General features: G+C 35.4%; 1 pseudogene; it reads left to right on the top strand.

Annotated features, from left to right (window-relative positions):
• Positions 1 to 21473, top strand: part of LOC119047039 (lamin-B2-like) — a 54829-nt pseudogene that overhangs the window by 19685 nt on the left and 13671 nt on the right.

Raw genomic sequence — 21473 nt, 5'->3', positions numbered from 1 at the left:
TCCTTCACCTCTCTGGGATTTGTTTGTTATAGTTCCCCTGGTTTGTGCAGATGTAGGGTTAGGTCATTTATTTGAGATTTTTCTATCTTGTTTAGGTAGGCCTGTACTGAATTAACTTCCCTCTCAGGATTGCCTTCTCTGTGTACTATACATAGGTTTGGGTTTGTTGTGTGTTCATTTTAATTTGTTTCTAGGTGTATTTTTGTTTTTTCCCTTGATCTCATTGTTAACACATTCATTATTTAATTGCATATTATTCAGTCTCTTTTTTAGTTTCCTTCTTGATGTAAGTTTTTAGTTTCAAGCCATTGTAATCTGAGAAGATGCTTGATATGATTTCAATTTTCTTGAATTTGTTGAGACTTGTTTTGTGTCCTACCATGTGCCCTACCTTGTGGTCTAACTTTGAAACTGTTTCATGTGCATCGAAAGGATGTATATTTTTCTTCTTTGGGTGAAATGTTCTGTAAATATCAATGAAGTCCACTTGATTTAGAAATCATTCAATACAACCATATCCTTGTTAATTCTTTGTAAGATCTATCCATTGTTGTCACTGGTATATTAAAATCTCCTATGGTAGCCCTGGCTGGTGTAGCTCAGTGGATTGAGCACGGGCCTGTGAACCAGAGGATCGTGGTTCGATTCCCAGTCAGGGCACATGCCTGGGTTGAAGGCAGGTTCCCTGCAGGCCAGTTCCCTGCAGGGGATGCACTAGAGGCAACCATACATTGATATTTCTCTCCCTCTCTCCTTCCCTTCCCCTCTAAAGATAAATAAATAACTCTTAAAAAAATCTCCTATGGTGATTATATTGCTGTTAATCTCTTTTTTGAAGTCCTCTAAGGTTTTCCTTATATATTTAGGTGCTCCTAAGTTGGGTGCATATATGTTTACAAGGGTTATATCCTCTTGTTGGACTTCTCCCTTAAATATTATGTAGTGACCTTCTTTGTCTCTTGTTATGCCTTTGTTTTGAGGCCTGTTTTGTCTGATATAATATTGCTAACATAGCTTTTTTTTCCACAGCCATTTCCTTGGAATATTTTTTTCATCCCTTCATTTCAGCCTGTGTAGTTCCTTTGTTTTGAGGGGTCTTTCAACACACACACACACATACACACACACAGAGACACATGGGTCTTGTTTTCTTATCCATTCTGCTACCTTATATCCCTTCATTGGAGCATTTAATTCATTTACATTTAAGGTTATTACTGATAAATGCTAATTAATTGCCATTTTTCCTTTGTACCTGTGTTTCTCTGTCTCATCTTCTGAAAGCAGTCCCTTTAACATCTCTTACAACGTTGGTTTGGTGAATATGTACTCTTTTTTTCTTTTTTTTAGGGAAGCTCCTAATTCACTTTACATTTTAAATGAGAACCTTGCTGGGAAGAGTATTTTTTGTTGAAGTCCTTTGCTTTCCATTACTTGGAATATTCCATGTCATTCCCTTACAGTGTTTCTATTGAGAAACCAGCTGATAGCATTATTGGAGCTCCTTGTATGTTACTAGTGGTTTCTCCCTTGCTGCTTTTAAGATTCTCTCTTTGCCTTTAAATTTTGCCATTTTAGCCCTGGCTGGTTTCACTCAGTGGATTGAGCGCTGGCCTGTGAACCAAAGGGTTGCTGGTTTGATTCCCAGTCAGGAACATGCCTGGGTTGTGTGCCAAAGCTCCAGTTGTGGACACATGAGAGGCAACCACACATTAGTGTTTCTTTCTCTCTCTCCCTTCCTCTCTCTCTCTAAAAATAAGTAAATAACTTTTAAAAGTTTTGCAATTTTAATTATGATGTATCTTGATGTGGGCCTCTTTGGGTTCATCTTGGTTGAGACCCTGTGTGCTTTCTTGGGTTCTGTGCCTTTTTCCCTCATCAAGTTACAGAATTTTTCTGTCAGTACTTTTTCAAATGGGTTTTTGATCTCTTGTTCCTTGTCTTTTCCTGGTATCCATATGATGCAAATATTATTACATTTCATGCTGTCCTACAGCTCCCTTAAATTATCTCTGTTCTTTTGGGTCTTTTTTTCCATCTATCTTGATTCTTTATTTTTTTTCTGCCTTGTCTTCCAACTCATTGATCATTCCTCTGCTTCATCTAGCCTGCTTTTAATTCCTTCTGGAGTATTTTTCATTTCAGATATTGTATTCTTTCTTTCTTCCTGACTCTTATTCATTATTTCTATGTCATTTTTATGCTGAGTTAGTTCCCACTAAGTTCCTTATAGCTCCTATAGAGTTCCTTATAGTTCTGAGTTCCTGGAGCATCTTTGTAACTATTATTTTGAATTCTGTATCTGATAGATGGCTTGTCTCAGTTTCATTTAACACTCTTCCTGAGGATTCCTCTTTTCCTTTCCATTGGGTGTTGTTTCTTTCTCCCCACATTTTAGATTACTCTTTTTGTTGTTTCTGCATGATCGTTCTGCTTTGACTCCCTGTCTCTGTGTAGTTGCCTTCTGTGATAGGAGACCTATGGGACTCAGTGGTGCAGTTTCCTTGATCTCCTGAGCTGGAAGCTCTTGCAGTGTCTTGTGTGCAATTTATGTGGGTTGTCTTGTTGTAATTGGGTTTTGGTTATTGTTCAGTCTTTTTTAGATGGGTTCTTCCCACCACTTGGCTAACCAAGATTCACACCACCCACCATGTCTTGTATGCTGTGGTACAGGTGCTGCCAGAACAAAATAAAACAACCCAGAAAACAAAACCCCACCTACAAAAATAACCTGCAACCACAACCACACTATCAACACCAACTGAGCAAATATTAATAAAAATGGAAAGGAGTTAAGACTGTTATAAGAAAGATAAAACAAATATGAGATGATTAATGGGAAGAAAAATTATTTTGAGAAAGTAGAGGGAGGATAAATAATAACAGTGGGGGTATAAACAAGGCAAAGAAAGAGAACAAATATTAACAAGGTTGGAGAGAGAATAAGAATATTATAAGAAAGAGAAAACAAATATGAGATAAATAGTGGCAAGCAAAATGGTTTGAGAGGCTGGATGGAGGAGAAATATTAAGAGTGAAAAATGAAAACAAGGTCTAGAAAGGGAAAAAATAAATTTAAAACAAAAATAATAAGAAGAAGGGAGAAGGAAAATAGAGTACAAGAAGGGAACGATAAAATATGGAGTTTGAAATGAAGCTAAAATAAAAATATTAAAATAATAAGAATAAACTTAAAGAAAAAATGTTAAAGAGCCATGCAGGAGAAAAATGCACGAATAATAAAAAAGACAGGTAGAATTCATCTCAGCAAATTCTAGTGTTTTCCACTCTCTTCTCTTTCTGGATTCACCCCTGGTAATGGCAGGTGGTGTCTTAATCTAGCCTTAGGCAGCCAGTTCAAGGCTACAAGTGATCCACAGTCTGTGACTATACCTTTTTGCCTACCAGCTTTTCACCAGGGCAAGGCCCAGGAGTGGTTCATCTAATGACCAAGAGCACTGCAAGTGCCACCTCCACTTCCCTGTAGAAGAGGCCTCTGGTATGATCAGAAAGATGGAACCTCTAGGTCAACCCTGGGAAGAACAGTTCAGTCTTCAGGGAAAATGGTAGGAGTGTTTTCCCATCTCTACTCCATGTCTTAGTCTGTCCCAGATTATTTCCAATAATGTATAGTTTCTGATGAATTTTCCATCTGTTTCCTGTGAGGGGCCAATCTGTGTAAAAGGGTCAGCTCTTTCCCACTTGGCACTGATGACAGTTCTGTATAACAGCTGAAGTTGGTGGGACCCTGAACATTTATTTCTTGCTGAGCCTGTCCCTGATCCCTTTGCTCTGCTTGTTTCAGTGGATCAGGGCACGAGGAATCATTGTAGCTCATAGTATCCAGTAGAAGTTCAGAAAAGACATTTTTAGAGCTAATCCTTCTTTCCCCTGTGGATACGCATCCAGCAGGTGGATTCCAAGCCTAACCTCATTGATCTATAGGGCCTACAGTCCTGCAAGCAGAGGGTGGGCCCAACTGCCTGTGAGGGGACCTGCCTGGCTACAATGAAGCTCAGGTATTCAGCTCCTGGCAATCTAGTTCCCAGCCTGCTGCTCTTGCAGGAGATTCAGACCTGAGCTCTCCACTCTCCACAATCCCTGTGCCATGCCACTTTCTGTTCTTCCTGCACAGCTGGTCTCATCTCAGTGGGACCAAATAGCACTTTCATTCTGTTTTCTTTGTTGACAGAGCCACTGTGTATGCTAGCATAGCATCCTTGCCTTGTCATGCCTGTCAGCTCCCTCTTTAAAAAAAGCCTCTATGTAGTACCCACTCTCCACACACAGTACCCACCAAGCCACGTGCCAGCTCTCCCTCCCCAACAAGCCAAAAGTCTTTCTTGGTCAGGGCTGTCCACAGCCTGTCTGTGTCTCCAACAGTTTTAGAAAATAAAATTTCTCTCTGGAGTTCTCCTCGTCAGCACTGCAGCTGTGGACATGCTGCTTGCTGTGCGTGTGCAACCTAAGTGAGTGTTCCAGACTTTGTATATTCTTTTGAGTCTCCCCCAATTTAGGTTGAGGGTTTACATGTTTAGGACCATGGCCCCTGTTCTGGGAGAGGAGGGGGCCACTAAGCTGCATTGTCTGTCTTATCTCTCCTCTGCTGCAGGCATAATGCACAGGAGATTTTCCTGTCAACTTATACAATCTCTTACTGCATGGTGCAAAGAATCCTCTGTATTCCTTGCTTTAAAAATTCAAATCAGCTCAGATTCCATTGATTGTTCAGGTCACTTGTTGAAAGATGAGCAGAAAGTCTGTACTGGGGACATGAGAAAGTGGGGTCAGCTTCCATCTGCTCAGCTGCCGTCTTCTCTACCTCCCTCCTTACATTTCATCATTTTTATAAGTATTTCATTATATTTTCTGTATTTATGTTATAGATAATTATGTTATATTAGAAATATTCTATTATATGTATATGCATTATTATAAAAGTCATATTATACATTATATTATGAAAATACTGCTTTATCTTTATTGTTTTTCCTTTAGTTATATTTTGTTCATTATATTTTATTTCTTTGTTTCATATGGGTGTGTACTTCTTTATTTTAAATTTTAATACATAGATTTTATTACATGTGTTTTGTTATAATGCAGCATATAGCTTGCTTTAAAAAAATACAATCTAAGTCCTTATGTAATTTTTAGGGACACTCATCTATATTGCTGAGCCAGCGAGACTTATTTTCTAAATCATATAAGTTTGTTGTTTACTGAGTATCGTTATTTTTCTTTTCTCCTTTAGCCTCATATTCTAACTTCTATGAAAGTGATCAGGTTTTCTGCTACTTCTTTCATTTTCCTTTTTCTTTCTTTCTTTCTTTCTTTCTTTCTTTCTTTCTTTCTTTCTTTCTTTCTTTCTTTCTTTCTTTCTTTCTTTCTTTCTTTCTTTCTTTCTTTCTTTCTTTCTTTCTTTCTTTCTTTCTTTCTTTCTTTCTTTCTTTCTTTCTTTCTTTCTTTCTTTCTTTCTTTCTTTCTTCTTCCCATCCTTTTTGTTCTTCTGATTTAGATGTTTCAGACTATATGTATATTATTTAATAACACTTTAAATTTACTCCATATAATTAATACTAATCTTCCATTAAATCTGAATTTACTCTGCCTAGCTATCTTATCCTAAACCCAACAAAGCTCTAATTGCAGTCTAATCATCCATTGCATATCTGATGTCCTAGCATATGATCATTGCTTTGAAGCTGAGCATTTTAAGACATAAAAAATTAGTTGTCTCTTAGTCAACAGTTAAATGTTTTTATCAGAAGCTTCTATTATTTTATATTACCTTTTCTTTTATATATTCTTTCTGGTTTATTATTTTGCTGGGATAAAATATGCCCACAGGATTTTTTTATTGTGAATTCTTATGTGACAACAACAGTATCCCTTGATATGTTAGGAAATGCCTTTGCTTTGTCTCATACTAGAATGACAATTTTTCATGTTACAATATTTTGGCTTGACAGTTACAATATTTTCATGTTACAATATTTTCAATTACAATATTTTCAGGTTACAGTATTTTGGCTTTTCCAAAGCATTGGGGATATATTATCTTTTAGAATCCTTTAGCACTTTTGCTAATACACTTAATTATTTTATGGTAGAATGTTTTTAGTTTTGTGGATTTAAAAATGATCTTTTCTTAATTCATTTTCTTGTGTAGTTTACTATGTTGTATCTACATGTGAACTTATTTGTATCTAGCTCTGTGCTAGGAATCCCAAATTAAAATCTCAGCCATTTGCTTAGCTGACTCCTTCCACAAAAACTATTTGAAGATATATGATGGGTATGCTCACATGGACCACAGTGTGTGAGTACTGGGGGAGAAGGGTGTAAGGGACTAAATGGTAATGGAAAATATAATAAAGCTTAAAAAATAAAAACAAACTATTACTTCATGGTGGATCTTTTAGTATCTTCCACTTCAGTAATTTTACAAGAGACTATGGCAATACTGCTGACACTTCATGAATTAAATGCATTTTTATTCCCAAGACTTTAAGTTTTTTTCATATCAATTGTTATTATATTTCTGCTAATTTTGTTACCAAAATTTGTTTTTCACCATTTTCATGCCTTTTACAAATATTTATATGAAATACTTTGCTCCTTACTTCATGAATGAATTGCATGTGAAATAAATATGTTACATATAAATGGGATATCTTTCTTTGCTCCATATGATGTATAATTTGAGTTGACTAGCTCAATATAATTATTGATTGCATTAATTAATTAATTAATTTTTCTTAATTTATTCACATATTTTTCTCTCTGACTCATTGTTTTGCTTACCCATCTCTTATGAGTTGCCTCCATGAGTCCTTTCTCAGAACCTTTGTCCAGAATTTGTAATGACCTCTGGTTCTGCTGTCTCCAAAGTCATAGCCTTGCACACTGCTCATCAGGCATATTCTATTACTGGCTTATTGGAATGGTTTGGTTTACTTTTATGCATGGCAATTTTGTTTGAGTTTTTACTTTTCTGTCTTATCTGTCCATATGTATTTGCAGGACAGGTGGTGAATCAAAGCATAGACTCATTTTGCATTTCAACTGAGAGTCTTTGTGACCATTTAAATGTACTTTTGAGTCGTGATACGACTTTATTGTCTGTTTTTGTTGCTAATGCTATGAATTCTTATTCATTTGTTCATTTTTATTTAGCATCACTGGGAAAACTTTAACTGTCATAATGTTTTATAAGTTAAATTTTTGACATAGAAAATTAATTTTCTATAGATTTGGAATTGTGGTTTATCAGATTCTTTAGAATGTAGAGAGTAAAGTGAATACACTCGATTTAAATATGACTTAGGACACCACTTAAAGTAATAGTAACTAAAGTATTATAGGCAAATATTACATTAAAATGTAAGCAATTTACATAGAGGAGAGAGTAATAGTGTGGAATTGTGTAGTATCGAGAAGAACATTAGGCTCTGGGTTAGGAGATGGGAATCTACTCCGACATTTTCAGCAAATAGGTAAAAGAGGTTAAAAGAATCAGAACTTTCTCTGATTATTTGTTTCCTCATTTGTAAAATTAAAATGTTGGAATACAGAACTTCTAAGATTTATTTTCCAGCTCTAATACATGATACTGACATTTTAATCAATGTTATGCTTTTGCAGTGCTATTCAAAATGTGCAAGTTATTTTAATCAGAGTAAAAGAAATTTTTATAGAGGTTTGAACTATAAAGAAAATAAATTCCAAATGAAACATTTAGATTTGCAAAGAAAAATAATGGGCAATCATACACAGGTAGCAAACCAAATCATAACAAAAAAGAAAATAGCTGTAGTCACACAATAGTTCAATTTCTGAAGAACTCACATTTTTTTCTTTTCTTTTTTTGGAAAAAATATCTCTTTGGGCAATAGAAAAGTACAAAACTGTGTTTTCAATTTTCAAGTTTGAAAATTACTTTAATCCACTGCTTACTTTCTATTTTGGCCTTGAACATAAAAATGAGTGCCTAGAATTCAAATAAGCAGAGCGATAGTACTAGCATATTTTATAAGATCCTCACTTCAGTGCTTTTTTTTTATGGCATAGAGATAAGTGGACAAATGATGTACTCACTTCTGAAAGGGCAAGGGAAAACCATTCTGAAAATCTGGTTTTCTTTTGTGGACCCTGAGAAAAAAAGACACCTGCTAAGAAGGGTTCCTGGTGGCTAACTGGGCTGAAATTTAAAACCAGAGTAGAACAGCTCTTTCTATACAAAGACCTCTCATGCAAACATCATTTCAGGGGAAAACCTGCACTGAACTGCCTGCCTTCCCATTGAAATGCCTGCCTGTCCTGTGTTCTTGCAGGCTCAGCAAGGCCCTTATAAAGGACTTTCTGGAATTGTATTTCAACCAGTGGAACAGAGGCTGTCCCTGTCTGATGGGATCAGTGCAACTATATCCCCATCAGCATCTTCTTGGACCAGTCAGAGAGGCTTCATTCTGATCAGTCAGGACAGTGCCTTTTGGACCAAACTGCCAGGATCTGAAGTCCTCATTTGCATGAGGACAGATGAATCAGGGATTAGGGGTGGGGACTTCCTCTGTTCCTATAAACCAGCTCCCCTCTGACTTCCCCTTTCCACTAAAGGCAGGAGAACTGGAACACTGAGGATGAAATAGCAAAGCTGTTTAGTGGACAGAAATGGAGAAGAGCAGGCAGGACAGAGCTGTCTAGCTGGAGAGGGGACACCTTACCTCAGGGCCTCCTGGCAGCAGCCATATTGTTCCACAGCTGTGCTGTCTCCTAAGCTACTGAGACATTCTAACAGCTGTGTTGTAGCACAATTGAACTGTTTGTACTCAATAAAGGTTTCTTCTTCATCACACTCCAAGTTGAGTATTCCTGTTAGAGTTTAATTGACACCAATGACCATTGGTTGACACTTTTTACTATAGCAGCAAAACATTTTGTATGTTTAGGTAATTATAAAGTGATAGTTACTATTCTTTGGTAATTTGCTTGGTCCCAAGCATGTACAGAGTGCTTCATTTTGTGTTGTAACTGAAGCCTTGAAACAGACTCTCCTAATTTATAGATATTATACTTTTAAAGGATTGAGCCAGTAAAAATGTTGCCATGAGTTTAACTGTAAGCATGGATCAAGTGGAAACCCTGTTTGCATATCTTCAGTTCTTATCATAACATTTAGCTCATGTTAGTTGTGAGGGGGTTTTGTTGTTGTTTTTTTCTGAATTGCTATTAAAGAGAATGCTTAAACTCTCAGAATGCTATGTGGGTGGAGATTTTAAATGTTCACCAATCTAGCAAAATATACTTGCATATAACAGAGCTTTCCTAGACTCTTTAAAAATTTTATACAGGGTCTAGGGTTCCTGGGTTTGTGAATTCAAGCTATTTTATGTATTTTTAAAAATTATATTTGTATAAACTGTAATTATTTATCACCTGCAGAAGTGCCTAAAGTTGAACTTTATCATGAAATAAATAATCTCTGTAGAAAATGCTCCTATTGATATGATAAACAGTTTCATATCCCATCAGGTTTTCTGGCAAATAGGTTTCTAGCCTATTTAACAAAAGCAAAATTTTTTCCAGAGATTTAGGGTTTTGAAATTGCAGATGAAGGGTAGTATATCTACGTGATACTCCAAGTACAGAGAACTGGAGGAAGGAGAGGGGAAAACAAAACTACATTTGAAAATCTATTTGTATTATGCAGAAAAACACTGTAACTGAACAACTTCTGAGGCTATTCAAGTATTTCACTGAAATTGTCATAAACTTTCCATGCCCTCTGGAGATACAACAAAATTGTAAAGATGAGTGGTTGGGTGTACATAGTGCAACATTTTGTATCAGAAAGTAGTTTTTTAGTATAGGAAATTAACAACCTATGGAGAAATAGATTAAGGGCTTTCAATTCTTCAGACAGACACTTAGCAATTAGAATCACCAGAAACAAGAAAAATCAACAAGCTATTTGAAAAGGGTTTAAAAATTGGTGAGCCACCATTAAAATGCTAGAGTCATTCTGGGGAGTTCAGACCATCTTGTTGGTCATATATGAAGTTACATGAGAACAAATTTAAAAAGAGAAAGAGTCTTCTAAGAGTAAGAAAAGAGACATTTACTAAGTAGATAGATGGGTTGAATAAATGAAAAAAAAAAGAACATAGTTGGCACATAAACTTGTTTAACATTGGAAGTTTGTTAAACATATATTGTATCTTGTACATAATGGAAAATATCTAACATACATCTATTTAACATTTTTCTTATCACTAAATTTTATACCACGTAGTGAGCATTAATATAAGAACTCTCTGTATTTCAAAGTCAATGATAAAACACATAAAAAGAGAATTGTGCATATTTTGGAGGGGACGATGGATAGCATAATTCATTGAAACATAGAAAGATAAAACATAACGAAAATTTTTAAAACAAAAATGATTTCTTTTAAGATTTTATATCCTTCCAACAAGTAGTATTATCCTTGTTTAGAAAAAATAGGTAGCATATATAAAAATTATTTTGTGTCTATATGTTTTATGATTCTATCAGTGCAGTGTTCTTTGCCTCACTGTTACTAAGAAGACTGGCAGTGGGTAGTGTGCTAGGGGCTTAGCAATATTAAATTCGGTGATGCCTCAAGCTGAGCACTTTTGCCAGTCATGACAGTGGATTTGATCAATGGTCTGGAAGTTAAGTCGTGCGTTTCTGACCCACGGAGCTCTGATGAAGGAACACTGAGCTGTGGTCAAATAGCAGTACTTGCCAGTTAGATAACCTCTGACAAATCACCTCATCTTCTGAGTCTTATTGCTCTTTTGAAATAATGGCTAACTCACAGCCTTGCACATAGAGCATTTTGTAAATTGGAAATAGTAGTAATAATAATAAAAGGCAGTGTGAGTAGTATGTTCTTCTAACAGAATAATAACCCAGTGGTTTCAAGTCTCTTTGTCTAGTTCAATTTTGGGGTTTTACCTAACAAGAGTCTTATCTTAGACAACATGCTTAACCTCTGTGTCCTCAGTTTATTAACTTGTAAAATAGGGACAATATCAGTAATACTACTCTTCCACAGAACTGTTGTCTTCCAGGATCTGTTCTGGGGGCATCGTTCTACCAGGTACAGCCTCTCTAGGTCCTCTCATCCCTATGATCCTGGTGCCTTGGGTCAAAGCTTCCTCAGGTCTGGTCTGCTCCTTCTTCCACATCCCTACTTTCTGAGGTTTGGTCATCACCTAGAAGGCCTCTTGGCACCTGTTTCCTCTGGGTTCAAACTTTGGAGTAGCCAGGACTGATGGTTTTCTGGCTTGGGTGTCTGTTACAGGCAGGAAGAATGGCTGGTGGCCAGATTGAGAAAGCTAAACTTAGATAAAATTTTTAGTAATTAATTTGAAGTGACAATTTCACTCATAATTCGACTGGCATTATTAGCATGTTAGAATTTTAGAACTGTGGTGCTCCCAAGGCTTCCTGGAGAAACTGTGCTGGTTCAGTAGGCCGCCTTCTCTAAGGCACGGACTGGCACCACCCTGGCAAATCCACCCTGGGAAATCTTGGTGGTTTACAAAGTCCTCTGGGTTTCTTTTTGTCATCAAGGGTATTCATTAACCTATATTAAACATGGACATATTTTGATATTATTCTGTTATAAAATGTTATTGGAACCCAAATAAATTATTTCTCTTAAATTGTGCTAAAGAAAAAGTTATGGGCTTAGCTTACTTGTAGTGAGTAGGGCAGTGAGTGCCCTGTTTTGGAAGAGGCTGACTGTGTGGAAGATTCCAACACAGTTTGCACAAATGATGAGCTTTATGTATAGAAGTGTTAATATCCACAGCTGGTTCCCTATCAACTATGAAATCTTTTGAAGAACCTCACTGAGTATTGTATAAAATCTCATAATATAGGGGAAGTCCTTCTGGTTGGTTTGAAATCTCTTCGAAACCACTCATTCTATATGGAAAATGCCCTTTGATAAACACAGAGTTGCTCTCTCCTTTTGGAGGAACAAGATTTGCCCTGACATTAAATGACACATACTGAGGTATGTGACTACAGGCATTTGAGGCTTGGGGGCCACAAGTGTTTGTTAATATTCCTTTGTGTGTTTAGCAGTCAGTAACATGAGTGCCCACTGATCCCTGGATGAGATGAATGAGAACTGCAGAAAGTCAAGGTCTCAAAGAAATGGTCCATCCCATATTTATCTGCATCACATCTCCCAATCACAGATCCCCATGAAGAGTGATGTGTGAAGCTGGAAGGTCTTCGGGCCACAGAAGATGCTTGCACACCCTGGGCTGGCTTTGTATAGAAAGGGTCAATAGGCTAGTTTGGAAAGCTCAAGGGCATTGTTGAAGTTGTTTGCAGCCCCCACTTTGGGAACATTTCCTAGTCAGGGTTTCTTCCCATGATTTGCAAGGTTTCACGAGTGGTGGACTGTCCTGATCTGAATGTTTTTATCTTTTCAAATGTTTAACTACTAGAAAATTCCTTCCTTCTTATGTCAGGTCAGCACCAGGTCTCAGAGGTAGCGCATCACTGTACAGTAATACAAATCAAATCACCCAGTGCTTAAGGACTTGTTTTATGAAAGGTACTGTATTAACCAGAAAACCTTTTTTTTTCACCTATTGTTTACAACTAATTTTCTTGTTTTTAACTTTTTTTAATTTAATTATTTTTCAAGTACAGTATTCTCTCTTTTACTCCCATCCCAGCCCACCTCCCCTGTGCCTCCCACCTCCTCCCCCATTTCCACCCCCCTTAGTTGTTGTCCATGTGTCCTTTATACTAGTTCCTGTAAATCCTTCACATTTTGCCCCAGAAATTCCCTCCCCTCTCCCCTCTGGTTGCTGTCCCCCTGTTCTCTATTTCAGTGTCATTGTTTTTATTTTGCATGCTTGTTTGTTTTGTTGTTCAGATTCCTGTTAAAGGTGAGATCGTATGGTATTTGTCTTTTACCGCCTGGTTTATTTCACTCAGCATAATGCTTTCCAGTTCCATCCAAGCTGTTGCAAATGGTAGGAACTAATTTTCTAATTAACTATATTGGATTGTCTCTTCTTGTGCAGACTGATTTTGGGCAACATGTAGCACTTAGTGCATATTTTATGCAAAAGAAAAATATAATAGTAGTTACTTTTAAGAAATTATGGCATTGTATGTCCATTTTTTGTAGCATTGTTAGTGGACTTATTATTATAGGCTAAGTTCCCATCATGCTTTTGTAAAATTAAGTGAAACCAATTTTTATTAAAAAATTATCAGTGGTAGTGACTTCCATTCACCAGCAATGAAACAATGCAGACAAAGTGCCAACTCCTGTTGCAGTCTCGGACACGGTGCTCAGTAACCTGACTTCCCAGCTATGCCTCAAAGGTGGTCTAGGGTCTGAGTCCTAGGAGCTGTTCCCAAGAGAACTCTCAGTAGGAGAATTAGGCTACATACAGGGAGAATCACTATGCCTGAAGTCACTTTGAATAACTTCTAGCTATTTTTCTCTAAAATAGTTTTAATGAACTCCATCTTTTCTCATTTAAACTGGTTTTATGCTTTGATTCATACTTGTCATGTAACTTCAAATAGCTAGGCTGTACCTTCTGTGCAGTTCATCAGTGCTTTTAAAAAATAGAGAATTATCTTTTTATAGCTAATGTTATTCAGTACTGAGTAAAAACTGATCTTTAAGGCCTATACACTGCGAAGCAGTCAGTTCATAGGTAAATTTGAATATAAAACAGTGACCAAAACATATTTTAGAACTAATTTTGAGTAAGATTTTTAAGATTTATTAAAAGGTAATAAAAAAAGGTTTACATACTATCATTTTTCCAGTGTGAGTTAAGAATTTGGTGTTATTTGTCCAGATTCGATAAGCTGCTATCTCTTCTGATGCCCATGTTTCTTCAGGTTTCTCAGCTTTTTTGTAAGTGGTTTGAAGCACACTTAACACATCTTCCATTCACTAAATGGAAGCAAAAAAAAAAAAAGAGCAGCAGATTTTCCAATAGTTCTGATCTTACCATCTTGCTTATAGAGGAGAAGTTCCAAAGCCGTAAGTCACCCTTTTTCTTTTTCATAAGATGATATTTTATATTATTGGGTGTTTCACTACCCTAATTGTCTTCCTATTTATTTATGTTCTGTTCATTTATGACATATTTTCCTAAGTTGTCAGTTTTTATATATTCCTGTCCTTTTCTCTAAGTGAACACATTGTAAAATACATAAGTGATCTCACATAAGTCAGAGAAGGCTTCATGTAAATAATATTTTATGAAAAGTCACAATTTTTTCAGCCTATATTTCAGAATAGCTATTCAAGCCATGAAGTGAAGAGTTATAAATAGAAAGAGGAGGAAAGCTATTATAATCTTGACTAATAATGGAGAATTTGGCCACGCATGCAGGCTTAAAGTCCTTGAACAAACTCACACTTCTTGCAAAAAATTGAACTGTATTTGAAATCGTCCAGTCTCTTTTTCCATTTGAAGTCAATGGCAAATTGTGACCCCATTTTCACGAATGAACTGAATATGTAATTATATTAGTGTTATATATCTCTTATTATAAAATAAGTTATTCTTTTTAATCATATTTCCAATGTCAGGACCACACTGTGTAGAAAATTATTTTGCTTTCAAAGGTCTTAATAACAGAGTCCTATACTATGCTTAGTTATATTAAACCATTGTAAATATCTAAAAATGAGTGTTTTATAGAAAAATTATGTTTAGCAATATTCTAATGTTTATAAGTACAAATGTTTAATGGAAAAAATAATAAAAATGGGTTGCTCAAGGGTCACTAAAGTTTTATTTCATTCTCTAATTTGTTTTTAGAAAAATTAAAAAAAGAATTTATGGTGTGGTCAAGGATTCAGATATGTATTTTCATTACTGTATGATCAGATTGGTTGCTTACAGCCCTTCAGTTGGGGAAAAAGCATCAACATGGTGAAGGGGTTACAGAATGGTGAGGTGCCTACTCAATAGCAAGTAGATGCATTTCTGGAAAAAGAAGTTATCATTTTTCCCGAGTTTTGAGATGATAAAGGGAACGCTGCTAACACAATCCCCGAGTTTAGCTGAGTGAGGACAACCTTGTAACTGGATGATTCAGCCAATTCTGGGAATCCCAACCTGATGGTGGTAGACCACCATCTTACTGCTTAATGGGAGGAACACATATGAGAATTACTCAAGAGATGGGTAGTAAGAAAATCACAGGACAGATTCCTTTACCTGAAAAAATGAAAGTGAGCATTTGGAAGTTTAACAGATTTGATAAGTATATTTGAAGCCCCAGAGTTATGGGTTATAGAGGAACACTTTAAATAAAACTAAGAGACATATTAAAGTCAGTTTAAGGTATACGTCCATGATCAAATGAATAATGGACTGAGTCATCACTAAGTTTAGTGAGAAACATATTGGATTTCACACAACTGCATTGCTACTTGATAATACAACAGACTATTCTAATTAATGACTGTCCTTTTTTTAGTTTGTTTTATTTTTACTTTTTTATTTTTTTAATAAAAATATTCTGTTCATGCCAATAATTTTGTACTAATATATAAGAACCACTGGCTTCAACCTGAACACAGCTATGTATAATTAAGAAAAATCAGTAATAATCTACCACATAACAGCTTTAAATACTTTGAGGAGGTGATAATCTTCTTGTAAATTTAATCTATACATCTAATCAGACTCTGCATTAGCATTTACATTTGCCTATTTCACAGGAAATTTTGAAGGATATGACTAATTTTAAACAAGTGGTATGAAACAAGAGAGTCTCAAATTGAACAATAAATGCTATTTGTGATTTTATATATTATGTCAAAACAGAATGCTGACTGGTAAAAATGTGAAGCAGACTTAAGTACAGTGCTCCCCAATGAAAGATGGAGAATCTAGAGAAATATGTTTCACAAATAAAAAAGTGCTTAATTCTCTATCAAAAGTAAGGTGTATTTATGAATGTATTGAATAGTACTGAATTCAATGTATTGAATATTTCATTTTTCACTGAGTATGATTTGAAATTCCATTTGGTAGAGAATGCAGTGAGTCATTACTGAATTTTTACTGTAGCCACAGTGCAGAGAACATTCTCATTAATAATTTAATTTCTTCTTGAATACAATGAAAATGCCTCTGTGGTGTCATCAATGTTTATAAGTTTTATTTTTAAATACAAGAAAAGCTAAGGTGAAAGGAGATCATATGCTTTTCCCACAGTCATCTATGAAGTTAAAGACAGGTTTAAAATAAAGAACAAATGGTAGGTTTTACTGGTTAATTCAGGAAATAGATGCAAACACATTTTGTTACTAGGAGATCATTCCATTATTGTCAATTTAGCTGCACAGTGGGGTATGTGTACCCATGTCAGTGCATGCATGTGGACGTGCCATTTTCCATATGCACTGTTAGAGTATTTGTTTTGTTTTTAATTATAAAATTTTAAATGTAGTTATGTTTAATCAACCAGGAAGAAATCAATTTATTCTGGCACTAATTACACTTGGACTTTTAGATTCAGAAAACAGGTTCGTTTTTCTAAATTTTAACCCAGGCCTTGGAGAAAAGCTTTGAAGACCTTTGATGAAAGACATAATAGTAAAACAGTTTTTTTTACATAGGAACTTATTTCAGAAAAGAGAATTTATCTGATTTTTAGAAATCCAGTATGTTTAAATTTTAGAGGGAAATAATAATGGCATTGTGATAGATCCTCCCATCTATATATTTAAATTGATTGAAGGTTTTAGTGATAATTTAAACCATAGGTTTCAGACTTACAACTCAGTTCATTAAAGATTACTGAAACTTATGGAAGAGGGGAGCAATAAAGGCACGGGCTCCACAGCCAAAGAGGCTATTTTCTTTCCTTCCTTTGCTCCTTTTCTTCATTTTCCCTCCCTTTCTTCTTTCTATCCTTCCCCTAATCCTTCCTTCCTTCTTCTCTCCCCCCTTTCATTTCCAAATGTCACAGAGATAAATCATGCCTCCTCTTGGTCATAACTAGGGAGTGGCTAAGAGTAGGAAAGACAAAGATTTTCTTAAAAAAATTTTAGAAGGTAAAAAGCATTGGTTATTTTATAACTTTCTATGTTCCTTGGCCATCTCAAACCCCTCTGCTCCTTCTTTCTCTGTGGCACAAACCTGAATTTACTGTTATTACTACAGTGTATGTCAAATTAAACTAAATAATTTTATCAAATAACATAACAGAATGATCTACTAAAACAGTGGTTTTTCTACTCTCACTTTACATTAGAATCACCGAGGTATCACTTTAGAAAGATAATGATTTAAGTCCTCAATCCCTGAAACACCTAATTAGTCTGTGATAAGACTCCAGCTTTGTATTTTATAAAGTCCTTCAGGTGATACGATTATGCAAACAAGATTGAATACCATTGCTCTGAACTAAACAGATATTTACAACAAAAAATAATTAAGCAATACAATACATAAATTGTGATATTTTAGATATCATATTTAAAAATTATTTAGAACATCTTGATTTCAAAACAAAGGTCCATGCAAGTCCATATTAAATTCTCTTCTGCTGTCTCCAAACACAAGAATCAAGTGGCCCACCTGCTGCTGGCTCAGGTGTTCTGCGAAGGTGAGCCTGGTCTGGTGCATAGAACAGGCTGAGGGTGGGGTGAATGGAAAAAAGCAAGGGGCCATTTCAGTAACAGTAAGCATGGCCACGTCAAAAGCATTAGAAAGGATAGTGTAGGATAATTAATCAACTGCAAGTGTGTAGTACTTTTGCTCAGGTAATTTTACAAGCTGAAAATTAATGAATTCTTCATAAGTGAACTTAGGTTTAACAAACAAACAGAAAAACAAACTAAAAACCTAAAACAAAATGAATACCTTCCTGAGCTCCTAGGAAATTACAAACCTTTCAAAACTTATTCTTTCATGTCCAAGTAGATTTGAATGTGCTTCTGGGTTTTTTCCATAGGATGTCAGGCATGGCTGGAGCTGCACTTTGTGAGATTTTCGATTAGGGCAGCAGCAGAAGGTTCCACCCTCTGCACTCAATTCCCCTTCGGTTTCTCTTAGACACCTGACAACCCACAGCTCCCAATAGGCTCCGTCCCTGAGTTAGAGGGGGGAGTTGTGAGGACCTGGTCAAAAAGACCACAAAGCACTTTCTGGAGGCATCCTAGTCACACAACTCCTCCTGGTGATCACCCTGAAAATGGTCCAGAGGTGTCAAAGCTTCCTATTTTTCAACAGAATTCCTAAATCAGAATGCTTAAATGAAGGTGACTGATTTATAAACTTTTGTGTGGAAAAAACAAACAAACAAACAAACAAACAAACAAACAAACCCCAAGAAATCCAGGAGTTAGAACTGGTTCTAAGGACTCCAGCTTGAGGCTTTTTGATTAGAGAGACAGTAAAGGTGAGACTATCGCTACAGCATTCCAGGCCCCTGCGTGCTGGTTCCATGTGCCTGTTCTGTCCTATCAGCAGATGTCTCCTTTGGGTACAGTATAAATGATCAACTACATGCCTTACATTTGCCCCGTTTTCTACTCAGCTCTGTCCAGTGCCTCTTCGAAACCCCCGATTTGTGTGTGGAGATGCTGCTTCCCTGCCGGAAGGCAGAACCCCTGATGCCAGGCGTCATCTATGTCTCCACTCAGCAGGGTGCTCTGCCTGCGGAGATTGGCTTTAATCCATAATCATTATGATGCCAGAGTGATTATTATTTTTATTTCACAGATAAGAAAATTGTAGTTTAAGTGATTTATAACCTGTCTAAACTTAGGCAATTTGCAGTAATGCCGAGATGTTTGACTCCAATGTCTGTGCCCTAAACCACCAGCGTGCATTCTGCTTAATACGTTCCTGTGAGTACTCATTCTCCCCCTTTTATTAAATATAGTAAGAGACTAACATGTCAGAGAAATATGGTACAGGAGATGGTAGCACATTTCTATTCTTAGTGATCTACAGGTGAATTAAAAATGTGAGTTAAAATACTTTACACGATTTATTTGTCACAGTATTCAGTTAGTATTGATTCTCTTTACTAATAAGTGAACCAGTTCAGAATAGTAACACCAGACCGATATCTAAGGATGATAGGATCTGAGGCCAGGTATTTGATCAAAGTTCAATTATTTAATACTCTTTGGTTTACTCTTTACTTATTTACTCTTTATCCAATCTTTAATAAAAAAAAAAGTGACAAGATGGTTCTTCTTTGACTTTAGGATGTTCCTTGGTACCTTTCTCTCAAAAGACAGGTACCAAACCATAGGGAGTCTAGTTCAAATCATATTCCTACTTTGTTGCTTTAGGTACAAAATTCTGAACTCAAAAAAAGAGGATGCTTTTGTAGCCATTAAAAAAATTTCATGTTTTAAATAAAGCATAAAAGACAATTACTTAAAAATACCAAGGAAAGAAAATACAAAACTATTTATGATTCAGTGAGACAACAGTAGTTTTTTTCCTGCAATTTTTCTTTCATGTCTAAAACTTAGGAATTTAGGAAAAAGCCTTGAAAGGCTTTCATGTAATAATACATCATTATAATATCATACTTATTGTCAATAACCTTTGCTTTTATTTTAAATTTATAGCTCCTTTTCTTCTCTCTTAAAAGCAGTTTGACTTGGAAAGCACTTGTCTCCCCTAGCCAAACATAATAATGTTATACAATATAGATTTTTCAGGTCCTAGAATTCCTGAATTTTCTGAATTTCCACAAATTTTGCTTCAGTGACAGAAATCTTGACACTAGAAATTGAAATATCTGTAATTTCCAGAAATGCTATGTTAGTAATTTGACTCTAAAATGATGGACCATTTTATCACTATATATTTTCAATGTTCCCAAGTATATTTTATATAAAAATGCATTTGTATAAATAGCCAAATAAATTTCTGCTTAAGAAAATAAAAATATTGCTTAGCAAATGTTCAGTCTTGATTCTTTTGATTCCTTTAACTTGATTTCTAAAATAAATAATGCTAGCAAATAAACAACTTAAGCCATTGTCTTCTTAAGAATTTTGGAAATGTGTCCAAAAATAACCCACAAATGAAAAGTTACTAGATGCCATAAAAGAAAAAAATCTCAATAGAAAAGAAAATATAAACTGGAGGTAAAAGGCAATTAGTTTTACAGGTTATTCTTGGCAAAAAAAAAATATAGCAAGAAAAATGTTAATGTAACTTAAAGACAACCTCCAAATGCAAGTTTTCTTTCAGCAAACAATTTTCTGCTATGATTTTATTAATAAAGTACCAAAGTAGCCATTTGCTGATGGTTTATTTGACTTATTTTATGAAATATATTCTGAAACTTTACTAAACTTTAGAGTCAACCAAAGAAGGTAAAGCTGAAATATCTAAAAGTTCTCAGTTTTGGAACACAATATGATATTTAGAAAGAAAAGTTAATAATAACCCAATCATAGACTTGAAGATTTAGCCCAACAGAGCAAAATACATAAATAAAAACATTTAAAAATTAGAAAAGTTTCTTTTGTTACAGGGTTCTGTGACTACTGGTTTTGCTGTCACTTATTGCTGCTAAGTTCAGTTGTAGGTGGGACCTGACCACTGGTGTGACCACTGGCACTCCTATCATTAACCAGTGGGACCAGAGTTTATGGGGCCAGGCTGGCTGCTGTTAGCTTGATGTCAAAGATAATGTTATCAGACATGGACTGAAAGCTCAAATATCCTTACCTTCTCACCAGTTCTGATAAGCACAGATAGCTGTATAGGTATTGAAAAAACACATTTTTCTTGAGTGAGAGAAATGTGTGAAGGTTACTTAGAACAAAAGTAAAAATAGTTAATTCAAGAATGATCTCAAAAGGAATTTAGGAAGGAAGGAAGGAAGGAAGGAAGGAAGGAAGGAAGGAAGGAAGGAAGGAAGGAAGGAAGGAAGGAAGGAAGGAAGAAATCAGAGAAAAAGAAATCAGAGAGAAAGGGCACCAGTGCTATAAAATATTATGTATTATTACAATGAAAAATAGAGTTAAGAGCACATTTGGGTTTGGTTTAGAGCTGAGACAGAATAAATTGTTTGCATCTCTCTAGTTGTCTTGGTAACAGGACTTTCACCTATTGTTAGTCCATTTTTATATTTTTACTAATAAAAATTTCACTTAGCATTTTCACTTTTTATACTTACAGGATGATTATTCCAAGTGGAAAATAATTTTTAAGTGCTTGTCCTTTCAGCATTTTTTAAGTCAATTATCTTGCAGAAATCATAAATCTCTAAGATAATGACTCCTTTTCTATAGAAAGTTCTATAAAACAAAACATAATTTTCTCATGTCGGAACAGAGTTATTAGCTATTAAAAATACAAAACTTTACCATTTTCTCTTTGTGCTATAATGAGTTTTCCTCTATTCAGGGAAGTTCCAAAGTTTATCAGCTACATTATTACACTTTG

Source organism: Artibeus jamaicensis, unplaced genomic scaffold (genome assembly GCF_021234435.1).
Source record: "Artibeus jamaicensis isolate MK-2021 breed Jamaican fruit bat unplaced genomic scaffold, CSHL_Jam_final contig_466, whole genome shotgun sequence".
Classification (NCBI taxonomy): Eukaryota; Metazoa; Chordata; class Mammalia; order Chiroptera; family Phyllostomidae; genus Artibeus; species Artibeus jamaicensis.
Note: the sequence above shows the minus strand (reverse complement) of the source record. Positions and strands in the feature narration are given on the sequence as shown.